Genomic DNA, 18,059 nt, shown 5'->3' with positions numbered 1-18,059 from the left:
TTCCACCTACAAAATGAACAGCGCCGTTACTTACCCCTCAGAAAGGGACAGAGGGGTCCTCTTTGGGGTAACCCTCCGGCGTGAGAATAAGTATATGTAGGAGAAGATGATAATGTGAGAGTAAGGGAATTTGGAGAGTATTGCTTAATAGCTGAATACTGTATGTTACTCTGTATGATTATGTGATTGAATATGCTTCAATGTGAATTAATGTGTCTGTAACTGTGTACGTTATGATGTATTTATAGTGCTAGGGTTTCCACTGATTGAGCTGAGACCAAATTAGGGTTTTGTTGGCCTCCTCCAATCGATTTGCGCCACGTGTCCCTGGAGACACCTGGTGCTTTTTCATTGGTTATGATCATGTGGTAACCCATGAGTCATGCTGAGCTGTCCACCTTTCATTTAGCAGCTGTCAACATCAGCATATCCTTATTCCTTAAAAAGATGCCTTCTGGAAGGTTGTCTGACGTGCACAATCAAGGTTGCCCTAATCCTGATTTGGATAAGGACGAGGTTGATTATGTGCATGTGTGATATGCGCCCATCCTGAGGATGCGCGAGGTCTTCTCTTTATTCTCACGCGCGGATATTTCATGCGCAGATGTGATACGCACAAGCATGTAATACGCGTCACGCGCGGATGCCCCACGCGCAGCTGCGCCATGCGCAACTATGATATGGGTGGGCATGTATGATGCGCGAGCATGTGATATGCGCCGCGCGCGGATGCACCACGCACGATGTGATATGCATAAGCATATATGATGCGTGAGCATGTGATACGCGCGAGCATATGTGATGCATGAGCATACGTGATGCGTGAGCATATGTGATATGTGCAAGCATGTGATGCTTGAGCATATGCGATATGCGCTGTGCGCATAAGTTTTGGCTTTGTGCCTTGATAATCTCTTTGATTTCTAATGTCTTGTATATATCTTGTGGGTTGACCCGCCCCGCTCGATGTTGAGGCGGGTACATACCTCTTCGAGCCCCCCCAGTCTAATGTGTGTCTTATCTCGCGCGAGCGCGGTAAGATAGATATTAGACTTACTGATTTGGTCTTTTAATGGGGTTTTGTCGTTTTCTTGGTTGTTTCCATCGTTGCGCGAAGTTCTATCCATTTGGTTGAAACGAAGGGTCCAAACACGTGGTTAGTTGGTGGTGACGTGCGCCGTAAACGTGTCAGACGTTTCGTGTGCTCTAGGTGCTACAGTTGCCTTTCATGTCCCCTCGCACAGCTGTCTTGAACACGTGTCGCGCTCGCATTGGTTTGCACCTGCGAGTGGGGGCGCGTCTCTGCTCCGTGGCAGTTCCGTTACGTTTTCATGTCCCCTCAAACAGTGTCAAGGACACGTGCCGCGACCACGTTGGCTTACAGCTGCGAGTGGGGGCGCGTGAAATCCGATCAGTTGCCAAATTTCTCTCTCCTGGGCCTATAAAAGCAGGCCCTTAAGAAATTTTTTATCTTCATCTTCATTGTTGCTAATTTTCGAATTTCTGCCTTTCATATTCTGATTTGAGTGTATTCATCGTTTCGAATCCTCGATTATCTGCTGCTGCAGTTGTATGTCTGATAGTTCAGACTCCTCTAACCCCTCAATCACCTCTATTGCCTCTCGAAGACGCCGTGTGAAATCTGTGGTGATGTCGACATTGAAGTAAATGGGCAAGGGGAAGAGGGTTATTGAGACCACATCGGAGGAAGTAGGGAGGACCAAGGCCACGAAAAGGTGGAATGAAATCCCCTGCAAATTGAGGCAGGCCGATCTCGACAGCCTCATCTCGTCACAGGGTTTTCCCCCTGTGTTTGGCTGCATGTTGCCTGTGGCCGGGCAAACGGCGGCGGACCCGCCTCCCTGCTATATTTCACTGTACACCCATTTTTTCACCCACTGCAACCTTCGTCTTCCGATGACAAGGTTTGTAGGCGCGGTGTTACGGTTTTTCGGGATTCATATATCCCAAGTCCATCCATTTGGACTTGTGCGCATGACTCATTTCGAGTTCATGTGCAAATCACAGCGCGAGGAGCCCACCCCTCGGCGCTTTCAATTTTTTTACAAGCCCAAGATCCAAGATTCTTGGATCTCCTTTATTCCTCGCAGTCAGAAGGTTAAGTGCAGCACCGTGTCATTCAAGAGCCTTCATGACTGGTCTGAGAGGTTCTTCTACATCAGGGCTGGTGTAATCCCTATCCGCATGACGATGCGCGCGATCGATTCTGCGCCCGCGGATGCGGATGTTATTAAGAACCCAACCGGCGCCTGGGTTAAGAAACTGACCGAAGAACCATCTCCCGCCAAGAAAATTCGCGAGGAGGCGCTGGTGGGGGTCGGCATGAGTAAGCTGTGGGCCGACAGCGCGCTTGAGCCCGTTATCCAAGTCGACGGGTTGTGTAAGTTTATTTCATTGCTTTATTTCTTTTTCTGCGCGAACATAATTCTTTTGCTGATATCACTTGACTTGTTTTTGCGCAGTCACCAAGGATTATATCCACGCCGCTTATGATGATCAAGTGGAGGGTGGCTCCGTCGCGCTTGGCGCTGGGGAGGTTGGTTTCCCAGATCGCTTCGATGACATGTTCATCCCTGTGGATCTGGAATTTGACTTTGATAGCGACGCGCCTGGTAAGCCTTCGCACTTATGCTTATTCCTTTAGAATACCAAAGTTTATTAACAGTTCTGTTGCTTGTATTTGCAGATGCGCTCGAAACCTACGAGCTGGAGCTCGCGGAAGAGGAAGAGGAGGAAGAGGAGGCGCCCCTACTAAAGCGCAAAGCTAAGGGGAAATCTGGCGCAGGGGGCAGTAAGAAACAGAAGAAAGATGACACCCCTGTCGCTCATCCCCATGCTCAAACGAAGGGACCTGAGGAAACCCAGGTGTTTACCACCAAGGTTTCTTTAGCTTCCCTGCCTGTGAGAGTGGGCAGACCTCCTGTCCACTTGAGGTATGGTGGCGTGACCTCCTCCCTTCGCGCGGCTGAAGAGAGAAGCAGTGCCGCGCCTGCGACAGGCATACTTTGCTTACCCATAATGGTTCAATGAGGGCGATCCTGATTGAATTATTATTAAATCTTTTCTCATTTGAATGTTTGCAGGACCGGCGACGGTAGCAGATCAGCCGCAGGCGCAACAGGGTGCTGAGGCTGCGCCGGGGGCTGCTTCGAAGTCCCCTGTTCTACCCTCAGAAAAGGGTAGAATGAACTTTATGGCGATGTTCACCGCGCGAACAGAATTGCGCCAAGGTATGTTTGCGCATTTGTCTTCTGAATTTTTTGTTTTGATCAAGTCATAAACCATTTTTTGTTGTTGCTTTGTTCATAGGAGTTGTAGCTGGCGTACAAGCTGCTGGTGACACTCCTGGCGCCGTTGCCGGCGCCGCTGGCTCTGCTCCTGCTCCTGCTAGTGCTGAGTCTCCCCTTATTGGGATTACAAAGGAGCAGGAAGCCGTATTGCGCGCCGAACTGGCGGCGTCGAGACCTCCCTCGCCTCCTCCTACGCGCAGCCCTCTCCGCGAGACTGGTTTGGAGCCCTCCAGGTCGCAGGAGAAGAGGCCGATTGAAGAAGATGAGGAGGATGAGGGAGCTCAAGCTGAAGACTCCTTCGGAGTCCGTGCCAGCCCTGCGATGCCACAAGACTTCGCAGCGCAGACTTCTGGTGGGGCTGGCGCTGACTTTTCTGCTTCATCCCCGCAGGTATGTTTTAATTTGTTGCTCCGCTGCGCGTACTTCCATATAAGTATGTTTTTATGACTTAGAACATTTCTTGTGTTTTGCAGGAAGGTGACCACGTTTACCGCCCGAGATGGAATATTAACGAAGACAGTTCCTTCCAATCCATGGGTGTATGCGAGGACTTCTGGGCTCATGCCGTGCCTCCTACTGAAAGGAGGTATCAGGAGGGGCGCACCCGCGCTGACTTGCTCAACGATCACATTTTCGCTGGGTCGGCTTTCTTTGCTGCCTCCCAGGAGCTTCGTCGTGATTATATTAAAGTACGCGATGCTCTTGTGGAAGCCCAGCAAGAGGCTAAGGTGGCTGCCTGGAACCTTTCTGATGCTCGCGCACGAGCTGAGAAACTCCAGGCGGAGCTCAGCGAAAACCGAGCAAGTGCCAACACCGCCTTTATTAAGCGCGGGCATGAGCTCCAAGCTGCGCGGGAGAAGCAGCAGGTTGCGGAGGCCGAAGTTGCCAAGTACGCGCGGAGAGTGCGTGTCTTGGAACAGCAGGCGGAGGCGCGTGACCAAGCTATCGTCCAGAGTATCACTGAGAAATCATCACTGGAGAGTGAGGTTGCGCGCCTGAAGAAGGAGTTGGCGGCCGCGCAGGCCGATAGAGATGAGGCCTTGGCGACGGCAGCGTCTAGCCAGGAAGCACTTGATGCTGCGCAGGCGGAGAAAGAAAAAATTTTGGCGGCAGCAGCGTCTGATAAAGAGGAGCTAAAAAAGACCAAAGAAACTGTTGAGTTATTAAACTCCCAGGTTCCTGCCCTCGAGACGTCTGTTGCTGGCCTCGCGCAGGATCGCCAATGGCTGGTGTCACAGGGCATGACTCGTTGCGCTTTGGCGATGAAATATTCTGCCGAGTTTCAAGCCCTTGTGATGGACTGCAATGCTGCCGCGCGCTTGGTGGGTCGAGCTGAAGGGTTTACGGATGGGTATGAATATGGCATGTTGAAGAAGAACCCATCCGACTACCCTTACAAGAGCGACGCGGCCTGCGCGGACATGGCCGCGGTGGGGGAGAAGTATATGAATACTCCCATCCCCATCCTTGTGCAGGTACCTTGACCTTAATGAGTTTTTCTTGATTAATTTTCCAAGTGTTTTGTACTCAATACTTTTCTAATGATTTGCAGATAGCTGCGCTTGCTGACCAGCCCGACCTCGGCGCGCTAAAGAAGTTGCTCGATGAATGCGAGAGGGCTGGTGGCGATGATGGTGGCGCGGGGGATGTTGCCCCTGCCAGCGGCTCTGGCGCGGCGAAAGAATCTGCTCCTGACACCGTCGTGATAGAAGACTCCATTGAGGAGGAAGAACTTGACTATGGTCAGTTTGGAGATGAGGAGCGGGCCGCGCCAGATGCTGCGGGAGATGATGAGGGTGATGAAGTGGCTGACGTCGACGTGGAGACTTGAGAAGCCCTTCATCTTTCTATTTTTTTTTTTTTTGTTTTTTGTTATACTTGTAATTTGTAACTCATCACACTTGTAAATTTCAATGCTATGGAATGAAATTTGTTTTCCCTTTTTCACATCTTGCGCATTTTCATTCATCTCTTCATGTTTGCTTGTATAGATATAAGATATGCTTGCACGTTAAAATAAGAACAAGGTTGTAAGGAAATTATTCACTTAACCATAGTCCTATTTTGTAAGTGGTTTCGCAGTATCTTGTTTATGCTGACACGCGCGATGACTTTTCACTATTCCTTTTTTGCGCGTCGTTGTCGCGCGTTTGTTATATGGAATTATGAGTTTTAGCCATTACATGTCAGCATGTGTTACTCAGATATCCACTATGATTCCGCGCGCGACCTCGACCTGAGACCTCAACAACTATGATTTGGCATGTACTTTGCCTTAGTTGTGTTTAGGGATTTTTATGATCAGGCTGCGCGGGATGTAAGATGGATATTTGTGAGTGTTTTGAGCTAAGGCTCTTTGTTTTGGGCTAAGGCCCTGACGTTTTTAGAGTTAAGACTCGTTAACGTGTTTGAGCTAAGGCTCGTAGGTTTGGGCTAAGGCCTTGACGTTTTAGAGTTAAGACTCGTTAACGCGTTTGAGCTGAGGCTCGCGCATGTATGTTTTACTTCGTTTTATTTTGTTTTGAAGTCAATATAGTGTTGTCATATTGCTCCAAATTAATAAAGGAAGTGTGAAACATGTATGCAAAGGTAATAGAACAAATATTGAAAGATAGCGCGAATCATCATTCATGATGGCTTAAAAGCCTTGATTACATATTCGAATTTTTACATGAAGCATTTTCTAAGCTGTGCTGCGTTCCACGCGCGCGGTAACTTTTTTCCATTCAAATCTTTTAAAGTGTACGCGCCTTTCCCCAATTCTTCTGAAATTTGATAAGGTCCCTCCCAATTGGGGGACATTTTTCCTGGGGGTATCGCGCGGCTAGCTTCATTGTTTCGAACGACAAAATCATTTTTCTTGAAGTGGCATTCTTTAACGCGCTGATTATAATATTTTTCCAGCTTTTTCTTGTATTTGGCTTCATTGATGATAGCCGCTTCTCTGCGCCCTTCAAGCAAGTTGAGGTCCAATCTTCTTTCGCGCTCGTTATCAGTCTTGCTCATCATGAGTACCCTATGGGATGGGCATCCAATTTCTGCTGGGATCATAGCCTCTGTCCCATAGGTTAGGCTGAACGGGGATTCGCCATTGCTAGTTTTGCTTAATGTCCTGTGCGCCCACAGGACATTAGGTAACTCTTCGACCCAAGAATGGGATTCTCCCTCCAACCTTTTCTTCAGCCCATTTAACAAACTTTGATTCGCGCGCTCCACTTGGCCATTCCCCTGAGGGTGGTAGATCGAAGTGAAGATTTGGTTGATGTGCAATTCTTTGAGCCAGCTGGATATCTTCCTGTCAGTGAATTGTTTGCCATTGTCGCTCACAATTTCCATAGGAAGGCCAAAACGGCAAATGATGTGGCTCCAGATAAATTGCTTCATCGCCTCAGCTGTGATTTTTGCTAGTGGCTTGGCCTCAACCCACTTTGTGAAATAGTCTACCGCCACTACCAAAAATTTCACTCGCCCTTGCGCTTGCGGCAGGGGCCCCACAATATCAATGGCCCATTTGTGGAAAGGCCATGCGGAGGTTACTGGAATCAAGTTGTTCTTTGGCCGCATGGTGTTTGGCGCGTAGCTCTGACATGCCTTGCATTTTTGGATTTCTTTTAGCGCATCCAAGTACATGCCTGGCCAATAGTAGCCTGAGCTCATTGCCTTGGCAACCACCATGCGCGGGCCGGCGTGTATTCCGCAGATTCCTTCGTGAGTCTCCCTAATCACATAGCTTGCTTCTTCAGCATCCAGGCATTTCATGAGCGGTCCAAGATAAGAGCGTCGATATAATGTACCCTCAAGTAGTTCATAGTTCTGCGCCTTGTGTCTTATCTTCCTCGCCTGTGCGCGATCGTCCGGTAACTTCCCCTCATTCAGGAATTCCATTATTGGAGTTATCCAGGATGAAGGGGTTGTATGAATTACAAGGACAGATTGCGTTTGCACTGACGGGTTGCTCATCACTTCCACCCTGACATCTTTGCCAAAGTGATCAAAATTAGTTGATGCCATCTTACTCAACGCGTCAGCGGACTTGTTTTCGCTGCGCGAGATGTGTATGATTTTGAAGAAGTCAAACTGCTCAACAAGCTTTTTTGCCTGCTCTAGATATAGAGGCATGGTGTTCTCCTTGGCATCATAAAGGCCATTGACCTGTGCAGCTACCAAGTAAGAATCAACATGTGCCTCTAGCCTTTTAACTCCAAACTTGCGCGCAATGCGCAGACCAGCCAGCAGGGCTTCATACTCAGCCTCATTGTTGGTACTCTTGAAGTCCAACCTAATAGCATAAGTATATTCATGATTATCAGGGTCCACCAGTTTGAGGCCTGCGCCGGACCCTTCGCTGTTGGAGGCTCCATCAGTGAATAGCCTCCAAACATCTTCTTCATCATTTGCTCGCGGAGGGTCTACCTCGCGCTGAGCTTCTTCAATCTTTCCCTCTGGGATTTCCGTGATGAAATCCGCTAAAACTTGACCCTTTATTGCTGGACGGGGCTTATAGGTGATCGTGTGTTCACCTAATTCCAGCGCCCACTTTGTCAGCCTTCCGGAGAGCGCGGGGCGTCGCAAGACCTGCTGGATGTTGTAACCTGTCAGAACTTCAATAGGATGACCATTGAAGTATCTATGAAGCTTGCGCGACGCGTGTGTTAGTGACAAAACTAACTTTTCCATGATGGAATAGCGCGTCTCAGGGTCTGTCAGCACCCGACTCACATAGTATATTGGCGTTTGGATCCCCTTGCGATCCACCAATAATACTGCGCCGATGGCGCGGTCTCCAGCTGACAAATACAATGTAAGGGTTTCGCCAGGAAGTGGAGCTGTGAGCGCGGGCAGCTTTATGAGACATTCTTTTATCTCACTGAAAGCTTGCTCAGCCTCAGGCGTCCACTTGAATTGGCTCTTCTTCAAGCAGTTCCTCAAAGTGTTAACGAATGGAGTAGATTTGCTGGCGTGGTTCGCTAGGAACCTGTTGATTGACACCAATCTACCATTCAGCTTCTGAACCTCTTTCATGGTGGATGGTGAAGGCATGTCAAGGATGGCTTCCACCTTTTCAGGGTTCACCTTGAAACCATCCTTAGTGACCATTACACCAAGAAATTTTCCCTCTTCCGCGCCGAAAGTACATTTGCTCGGGTTGAGCTTCATGTTGACTTCCGTTAAGCGCTGAAGAGTTTCCTCGATGTCTTTGAGCATTTGTCTCTCCTCCCTGCTCTTGATCACCAAATCATCAACGTAGACTTCTAGATTTCTTCCGATTTGTTCACTGAAAACCGAATCCATAAGTCTCTGATAGGTGGCGCCCGCATTCTTTAAACCAAAGGGCATTTTTGTGTAACAAAAAACACCCTTGTCGGTTCTGAAGGCAGTCTTGTCTTCGTCTTGTGGTGCCATTTGAATCTGGTGATAGCCTTTGTAGGCATCCAGGAAACATTTGAGCTTGAATGGCGCCACGGAGTCCACCTTTGCGTCGATGTTTGGGAGGGGGTAACAGTCTTTCGGACATGCTTTGTTGAGGTCCTTGAAGTCAATACACATCCTCCATGACCCGTTACTTTTCTTTACCATCACAGGATTGGCTACCCACGTCTGGTATCGGATCGGGCGGATGATGTTTGCGCGCAACAGGTCGTCAACTTGCTCATTCATGGCCTTCGCCTTTTCATCCCCCATGATTCTCTTTTTCTGAGCAATTGGCTCCACCGACTTGAACGTGTTAAGAGAATGTTGTGCCAAGTCTCGCGGGACCCCAGTCATATCGGAGTGTTGCCACGCGAAGACCGACGTGTATTTTGTGAGCAACCTTTTCATTCTCAATCTCGTTTCGTCTGAAATAGTGGCGCCAATTGTGACCGTTTGCTCTGGGAATTTTGCGTTTAAAATCCACTTCTCTGGCGCATTGTCCGCCATTGGAAGTTTCATTCTCCCTTCCCGCGGCGTACTTGTCACTGCGCACAAATGATCGCGGTAAACAAATGTTACGCCTGTTGGTGTAGGGAACCCCAATGCGCCGTGCGCTGGCGACGGTATAGCATTAAATTGGGCAATCGTTCCCCTACCCAGGATCATATTGTGGCATGACGTGGTGGGCAAGACCAAGAAGTTGACAACTTCGGCTCGCTTGTGCTCATCATCCCCCATAGTTAGTTCAAACTGAATTTGACCTAGGGGATGGATGATTTCATTTGAAACACCACAGATTGGTGCGTTCACCATCTCGAGCCGCGCTTGGTCTGCCGGGTCTAACTTTCTGAAACATTGCTCATACATAATGTCAGATTCGCTTCCAGTGTCCACCAGGACCTTTGACACTTCGTAATGAGCAATGTGCGTGGTGATGACGAGAGGGCTGCTGATTGAAGGGCCTCCCCTGATTCTTGGAAAGATAACTTGCTGCTCGCGCCAATCTCCGTGGATTTGCGCGCTTCTCTTTTTTGACGTCTGCCCTTGTCGTCCCCCCTCAGCCACACAGATTCTTTTGTATTTCTTGCTGGCAGAGGCTCCTTCCGGTTGCTCATCTTCTATTCTTGTGTTTTTCACCAAGTGAGCCAGCCTGCCTGATTTTACATCCTTCTCGATCGCATCCTTTAAATGATGGCATGCGTCGGTGTTGTGGCCCGGGGACCTGTGAAATTCACAATATTTGCCACTGTTTTGCGGTCCCTTGTAGTGTAGTTGCTTGGGGGGCTTGAATTGGACATTCTCAGTACTTAACACCTGTGAAGGTGTTTTAGTGAGGGGAGTCCATATTCTTGGCAGAGGTCTGCTAGGATCTCTGCCGCCCTCCCTTTTGTCACCCTCCCCGCGATTACGAACATCTTTTTGGGGCTGGGGTGAGCTTGGTTGCGTTTGCTTTTCTGCGGAAGAAAAACTTGTTGGCTGCAACCTGGACCATACAGAGTTCTGTTTGGCCCTCTTCTCTTTGCTGCGCGGTGATTCAGCCTGATGCGCTCTTTCTCTTGCCCTATCTTGGGCAATCTGTTTTTCATTTCTCGCGAAAACTCGCGATGCCTCCATTAATTTGGCCCACGTGGTGGGCATGCCATCTTTGCTTACGAGAGCTCGTCGTAGTTGATCACTGCGCGCGCCTTGTATAAAGGCCACGCGCAGGAGTTGCTCGGTTATACCTCCGATTGCCAAAGACTCCTGATTGAACCGAGTGACGTAATCTTCAATCGTTTCATCATTCCTGCGTACGCAGTGCATGATGTCATCAGGATCGCGCGTGTGCCTGCGCTGCTGTACGAAGTGGGCTTGGAACTTTTCTAATAGTTCCTCGAACCCATCAATTTGCCCAGTCGGCAAGCTCTCGAACCATACCCGCGCCGCGCCCGTTAGGCAGCGAGCAAACATATGACACCATGTTGGCATCGTCCAGCTCTCTAGGTTTCCCGTGTTGTAAAAACCTTGCAAGAAATCGTCTGGATCTGTCGTGCCGTCATATTTACCCAAACCACTTGGCATCTTGGTCTTGTGCTGGATGGGAGCCTGCGCGATGCGCGCAGTGAACTTTGAGTGTTTCACCAAGATGGCTGGTTTGTAGGGTGTGGTTACGTCCACTTGCCCTCTGACTGGTGGGCTGTACGGCATGTGCAGATCCAGATCGGCTCTGGCTCCAGGCGCCATGTTCACAGGCGCGCGGAGCTGTGAGCCTCCTGCATGAGTATCCCGCGTCTTCCTCATGCTATGCACTTCTTCATCACTGAACTCAGTGTGTGCAGTGTGAACAGAATGTCCTTCATCCGGCGCGCGCGGCCTTTTTGTAGTCTGCTTATCAAACGCTTGCCTTTGTGTTTGGTCGGCTAGCTTCTTCTGTTTGACCATTTCATTGTACTTTTCCATCAGACGCCGCTGCTCGTTTATGAGCCATTCATTCGGATCATTTGTTTCTTCTTCTGGACCCATTGGTCCTTTCTGTTTCGCGCCGGCCATATTTTGTAACGTGAGATCGTCTGGAGGAGTTTCAGTCTGGCCGTGAAGGGGTTGTGACGAAGGGACGGTTGCTGGTGGTACGCGTAGAATCACGCGGAACCCTCAGAACCTGCTGTCCGTCGTTAACACACTCACGTTCAATATCCTCCAGAGCTTGATCAACGTTACGAACGCCAGAAACCATGGTGATTGATTTTTTTTTATGTAGATCTGATGAGATCTGATTGCCGATGTAACAGTGGATGGCGCCAATGAAGAAACGTGGATCTACTCACTGGTAGCAGATCTACTTTCCTCGGGTGTGATTATACTATTTCACCGATGGTTCTTCTGGATCTGTGTTCTTCCACCTACAAAATGAACAGCGCCGTTACTTACCCCTCAGAAAGGGACAGAGGGGTCCTCTTTGGGGTAACCCTCCGGCGTGAGAATAAGTATATGTAGGAGAAGATGATAATGTGAGAGTAAGGGAATTTGGAGAGTATTGCTTAATAGCTGAATATTGTATGTTACTCTGTATGATTATGTGATTGAATATGCTTCAATGTGAATCAATGTGTCTGTAACTGTGTACGTTATAATGTATTTATAGTGCTAGGGTTTCCACTGATTGAGCTGAGACCAAATTAGGGTTTTGTTGGCCTCCTCCAATCGATTTGCGCCACGTGTCCCTGGAGACACCTGGTGCTTTTTCGTTGGTTATGATCACGTGGTAACCCATGAGTCATGCTGAGCTGTCTACCTTTCATTTAGCAGCTGTCAACATCAGCATATCCTTATTCCTTAAAAAGATGCCTTCTGGAAGGTTGTCTGACGTGCACAATCAAGGTTACCCTAATCCTGATTTGGATAAGGACGAGGTTGATTATGTGCATGTGTGATATGCGCCCATCCTGAGGATGCGCGAGGTCTTCTCTTTATTCTCACGCGCGGATATTTCATGCGCAGATGTGATACGCACAAGCATGTAATACGTGTCACGCGCGGATGCCCCACGCGCAGCTGCGCCATGCGCAACTATGATATGGGTGGGCATGTATGATGCGCGAGCATGTGATATGCGCCGCGCGCGGATGCACCACGCACGATGTGATATGCATAAGCATATATGATGCGTGAGCATGTGATACGCGCGAGCATATGTGATGCATGAGCATACGTGATGCGTGAGCATATGTGATATGTGCAAGCATGTGATGCTTGAGCATATGCGATATGCGCTGTGCGCATAAGTTTTGGCTTTGTGCCTTGATAATCTCTTTGATTTCTAATGTCTTGTATGTATCTTGTGGGTTGACCCGCCCCGCTCGATGTTGAGGCGGGTACATACCTCTTCAATGATTAATTATGTTATTATAAATAAATTACATCCTATTGATGTTTTCATATTTAGGTTTGTAAAGGAGCGACATATTTCTACATTGATATGCTAACAAACAAGAAAGATGGCAATGAAATGTTGGTAATTGGATCAAAAAGCCGTCCAAAGGTCATAATGCTGGTGATTTGTATTTGCACATATTATGTTATAATGTCTATGTAAGAATGTAAGACTGAACCCTTTTGATAAATCATTCTACACATTTTGGCTCTTATTAATCGAATATTATTTTGTTTAGAATGCAAAGAAAAATACGAGCAAAAATTATGACATTAAACTACCCGGCCACCGGACGTGTATAAAATAAATCAGGTAATGGTTTACTGAATTATGACATTCCTGTGTTAATATTCCCGTCCACCAGACATGTAAATTACTAGTTTTCATAAAAGTAGCGAACGTTAAAAATTTCCAAGTTGAAATCTTATAATCTTAAAAAGATACATTTCACAAAAAAATAATATTTAATCAAAACCGGTCCGGCCATTCCACTACAAGAAATTGTTCTGATTAGACCGTCTTTACCGACCACATGTGGTTGGTATAGGTTGGTCACTAGAAAATGGTCGGCACAAGTCAAAAATTGTGTCGGTATACATATACTTTTCCTAACCACAAGTGGTCGCAAAAAGTAAGTTCGCAATTTTTTTCCTCATTTAATAATAAATATAAAATAAAATATTAAAACAATTTTACCGACAACAGGTCGTCACATAAAAATCCATGAATAATTATTTTTAAATTTAATAAAAATATTTAAAATCCCTTTACTAACGACATGTGGTCGGTATAGGGTTTATTAAAAAAACATTTTTTTAATATTTAATTTTGCAGAATAATATAAATTTAATGCCTAATAAATGAAAAAAAAAACCATGCATAGTTCAAACCTAATACCAAACGTAGTACATAATTAAACCTAAACAAAATATCACCATACGTCCTAAGTTTCTTAGTCAAGTTAATTGTATTACAAGCCATCAAATTGCCATAATCAAATAACTAGCAATCTTCACCCTCGTTCCCTTCATCATCTTCATCCATGTTACCCTCGCCATTTTCACCCTCCTCAATTTGACTCGATTTATTATTTTGCATGCTGGTTAAATAACGTATTTGGGCTACGAACAAGTCATCATTTGATGCATTTTATTTGCCATTGTTTGGGTGTAGCAAAAGATGTCCCACAAGATAGATCATAAGGTGTATACCTTACTTGCCGACCCACATCCTTGGTCCAACCACGACATTCACCAAGGGTACGGGTTAAGCACTCAGCCCTCATCAATTTCTTCACCTTTCGGTTGGCAGTTTCGCATTTTATCTAGCTTGGTTTGTAATTTACTATTTTTTCCTGATTAAACAATACTTGAATAACAAATATTAAAAAAGTATATGCGAAGTTATATATATTTAAACAAACCAATACGCAGACATACATATATACACATTCCAAGTCAAACGAACAAAACAAGTCGTGTTCGTAATACCAACACTAATACAATGTACATATATACACGTATACAACTACATGAATAACAAGTTTTAAAAAATGCAAACTTTTATATATTTAAACAAACCAATACACACACATATATATATATACACATATACATACATGTTCTGGATCAAACTGGCCAAACGAGTCGCGATCATAATACTAACACTTATACAAAAACTTATACACACGTATACACATACATGAATAAAAAAATAAAAAAATGCAAACTTTTATATATTAAACAAACCAACACACACATATATACACGAATACATACATACACATTCCGAGTCAAATGAGCCAAACGAGTCGTGTTCGTAATATATTTACACAAACTTATCCGATCCTCCCCCACCTTGTCATTTACCCAACTGGTTTGCATCTTTTAATGCATTTTGCACACGCCTTCTTCACTTGATTTTCTGTTTTTTTTTCTCTTTAAACAACAGAAATATTATTATTAAGACCCGTTTAATGAATTGTATAATATTAACAACTTTTCTACCTTAATGTATGGATACTATGCATAGGACTTGCTCCCACAGACACTAGGATATGGTTGTTCTTTTTCTTCCTGTTATTCGAGGTTTTCTAACAACGTACTCCTCGTTAAGAAGAAAATCATCAATAAGTTTATTCTACTTGGCTTGAATTATTCGGGTATAGTGGCGGACCTAGTTATATACAAGGGGTAGCCTCCGCTACCCCTCAACTTTTCGTCGGTAGTACAAAGTTTATATGTTTTGGTCGGTTTTCGTATTTCGCTACCCCTTAAAAAATATAACGTTACCCCTCTTCGTTTAAAGCCCAACCAAATTAAAAGCCGAAATCAATTAAAGCCCAACCAAATTTAAGCACAAACTATATAAAACCATTTGTTTGTTTTTCCTTTATGCTTAAGTGTTTGGTTTAGGTCGGGCATCAACATTCAACAAACCAAAATTTCATTCAATCGTGGCTTCCACCCCACACTGCCCCAACCCCCTGCATACTACACCCGAGTAGCGAACGATCGGTGCTCCTTCAGTCCCTTACTCCCTCGTCCAAGGTTTGAATTCTACTTGTTCAATTTAGGTATTCTTCTACTTCTACTTAAAATTGTAATTGCTTATTTGTTTGTATAAATTGTTAATTTAGAATGGTTTATGGGCAATTACAGTCAACTTTTAATTTTTGTTGTCTTTAGGATTTGAACACAAGATCCCTCCAAACCCCAAGTGTTTTAAAGGCGCAATGGAGCACCACCCCATTGGTAGCAATTGAATAATTGACTATGGTTTGTTGGATATTTGGATAATATAAATTGAAAATTGTAACTGAATAGGGATTTAGGGTTTATGTGTAAATTGAAAATTGATTATAGATTTATGGTTTAAATTTTCTCTCTTCTAAAATTAGGGAACTTAGAAGATGAAACAACAAAGTCTTATTAGCAATCATTTTAAACGAAAATTACAAGGAACGATGATATCGGTCCAAAGGCAAGTTTAAAAAAACAAAAAAACTATTGTATGAAATATCGTAAAAAAATTCGATTATTGTATGAAATACGGGAAAAAAATTTCGTTTACATTGTATAAAATACGGTAAAAAATTTTTTTGAATGTTACCCCTAAGATTATGGTTTAGATCCGCCACTGTTCGGGTATATGCTTTCTTGCATGTCTTCATATTTATAGCCTCCACATTTTTTAAAATGATTTTTCACTAGACATGAGTCGTCATGAATTCCCGCCAATATTTCACATCATCTTTATAGCCTTTTGAAGGGTTAACTTAAAGGAATACGCGTGCGCGCGTACACACACACATATATAGGTATGATTTCTTTGAAAACTCATATGATTTTTAAGAACTTAAGAACAACTTAAGTGAACCACATTAAACCACATCATCATACACTTAAAATACTAAAAGACAATTTAGTCATTGATATTTTTCTCTCTTTCTACAAAACATATAATATTCTTTCTTCTTGTCAGTCATCCTATTTAACTAAAAATAAAACATAGTTTTGGTGGAGAATATGAGTGTGTTATAATATCAAGGTAATTGTTTTATGTGTTTCCTTTTTTATTTTGTGCTTTTTATTTGATTCATCTACGAACCCAGACTCAAAAATTATTTGGTTTTAATTTCAAATATTAGTAAAGTGCCATTTTTGTCCTTGTGCTTTGGCAAATAATGCGAATTTAGTCCAAAAAGTTTATTTTTTTACATATGGACCCTCCACGTTTCTCAATTCTTGCCAATTACATCCAAATCACTAACCTCGTTAAATTTAATCGTTAAGTCAGGAGTAGACATGTCTTTTCACTATTTCTTTATTATATGAGTAAAGTGCCAGGTGTGGTCATATTTGTGAATTTCGTCTAAAAATATTTTTTTTTTCGCAAGTAGACCCTCGATTTTTCCCAACCGTTGCCAATTTCGTCCAAATTGTTAACTCGGTCTAAATTCAACGTTAACTTATGGGTGTTACTGTCCTTTTACATGTTTGTTTACATTATTGTTATTATGTTTTCTTTGATGACATATATTAGGGATGAGCTCGGTACAGTACCGGTACTGACCGGTACCAGTACTGAAAATCCCGATCCCGAAAATCGCAAATGTTTGGTACCGGTACCTGTTAGGTCCCATTTTGTTTATATTAGTCTTTTGTATCGGTTTTTATGTAATGGACCGTTTTGGTTATTTAATATGTAATAGGCCCAAGAGAAATAATGTTGTAAAGCCCATTCGACATTTGATGTGACTTACTTCTCATGCATGGTTCCCTATAAATAAGAAGCATGCCATGAGAAATAAGTGGTTGTTCATTTGTTGATTAATAGAAAATCTTTTGCAAACTCTCTCATTCTCTCTCGGCTTCCTCTCTTTCTATTTAACCACCCGAAAATAACATCTCAAGATCTGAGACTGCTTAGGTGGCTTAGTGTGATTTCCGCTAGCACTAAGTTCGGTTGATCCAAGATCATTGTTAGATCCACCCGCGTCGGGACCTACAATTCGTATCAGAGCTTTCGCTCACTAGTTGAGGGTTTTGGATCACAACCTTGGGTTTTAATCTTGAGAAGAAGAAAACAAGTGTTCTTGACAAGAAAAATCATAAAAACAACAAAAACAATAAAACTACAAAAAGATTCGGCTTCAACTTCATAAAAATGTCTTATAAAGTGTTCTTGGTGAAAGTATCAAATGTACAAGTTCTAGATCTGTAAAAGTTTTAGATTTAAAAGTGATAAATTTTGGTGTTGCGGGTTGTTGAAAAGTGTTAAAATTGAAAAGTTAAGATTTTCGCTTCTCATGGCATCAAAATCAGCGTACCTACCTTTGACCTTGTACTGACAAGTTAGGTGAAACAGATCCCAAGAAAGATTGCTTCTAGAAAACTGAACTTTTTCGCATCAAAGAGTTTTTCGCTTCACCTAGAACAATTTCGCTTATGTTCACAACTTTTTTCGCTTCGCTTCACTGTTCAAATTCTTTTCGCTTCGCTTATTTTTGCTTCGCATAGAAACCTTTTTCGCTTCGCTTTACTATTCACTTTTCCGCTTCGCTTGCTTAAACTTTTTGCTTCGCTTGAACCAATTTTTCGCTTCGCTTGAAAAAGTGTTTCGCGCGAAAAAGTTAACTGTTTTCAAAATTTAAATTGTTTAAGGGTTGTTAAGTGTTTGAAACCGCTAAAACCATGACGAGCACTGATTCTGAGTTGTTAAAGGGTTATTTGCTGTTGGAAAACCAAGTGGGAACCCCTCAGAAGTCTCCTAAGTTTATGACCTTAGATGACAACTTTGCCGACTTCAAATGGAGGTTCATGAACTACATCTCATTGACTGAAACTGACCTAATGAGATGTTTTGAACAAGGTCCTCATATTCCTGTGACTCGCACTAATGCGGGGGAACAAATTAAGACTGTT

Source organism: Bidens hawaiensis, unplaced genomic scaffold (genome assembly GCF_021521415.1).
Source record: "Bidens hawaiensis isolate Kalapana, Puna unplaced genomic scaffold, B.hawaiensis_p1.1 tig00002414_1, whole genome shotgun sequence".
In the NCBI taxonomy this organism is placed as follows: Eukaryota; Viridiplantae; Streptophyta; class Magnoliopsida; order Asterales; family Asteraceae; genus Bidens; species Bidens hawaiensis.
This window is presented reverse-complemented; position numbering follows the sequence as displayed.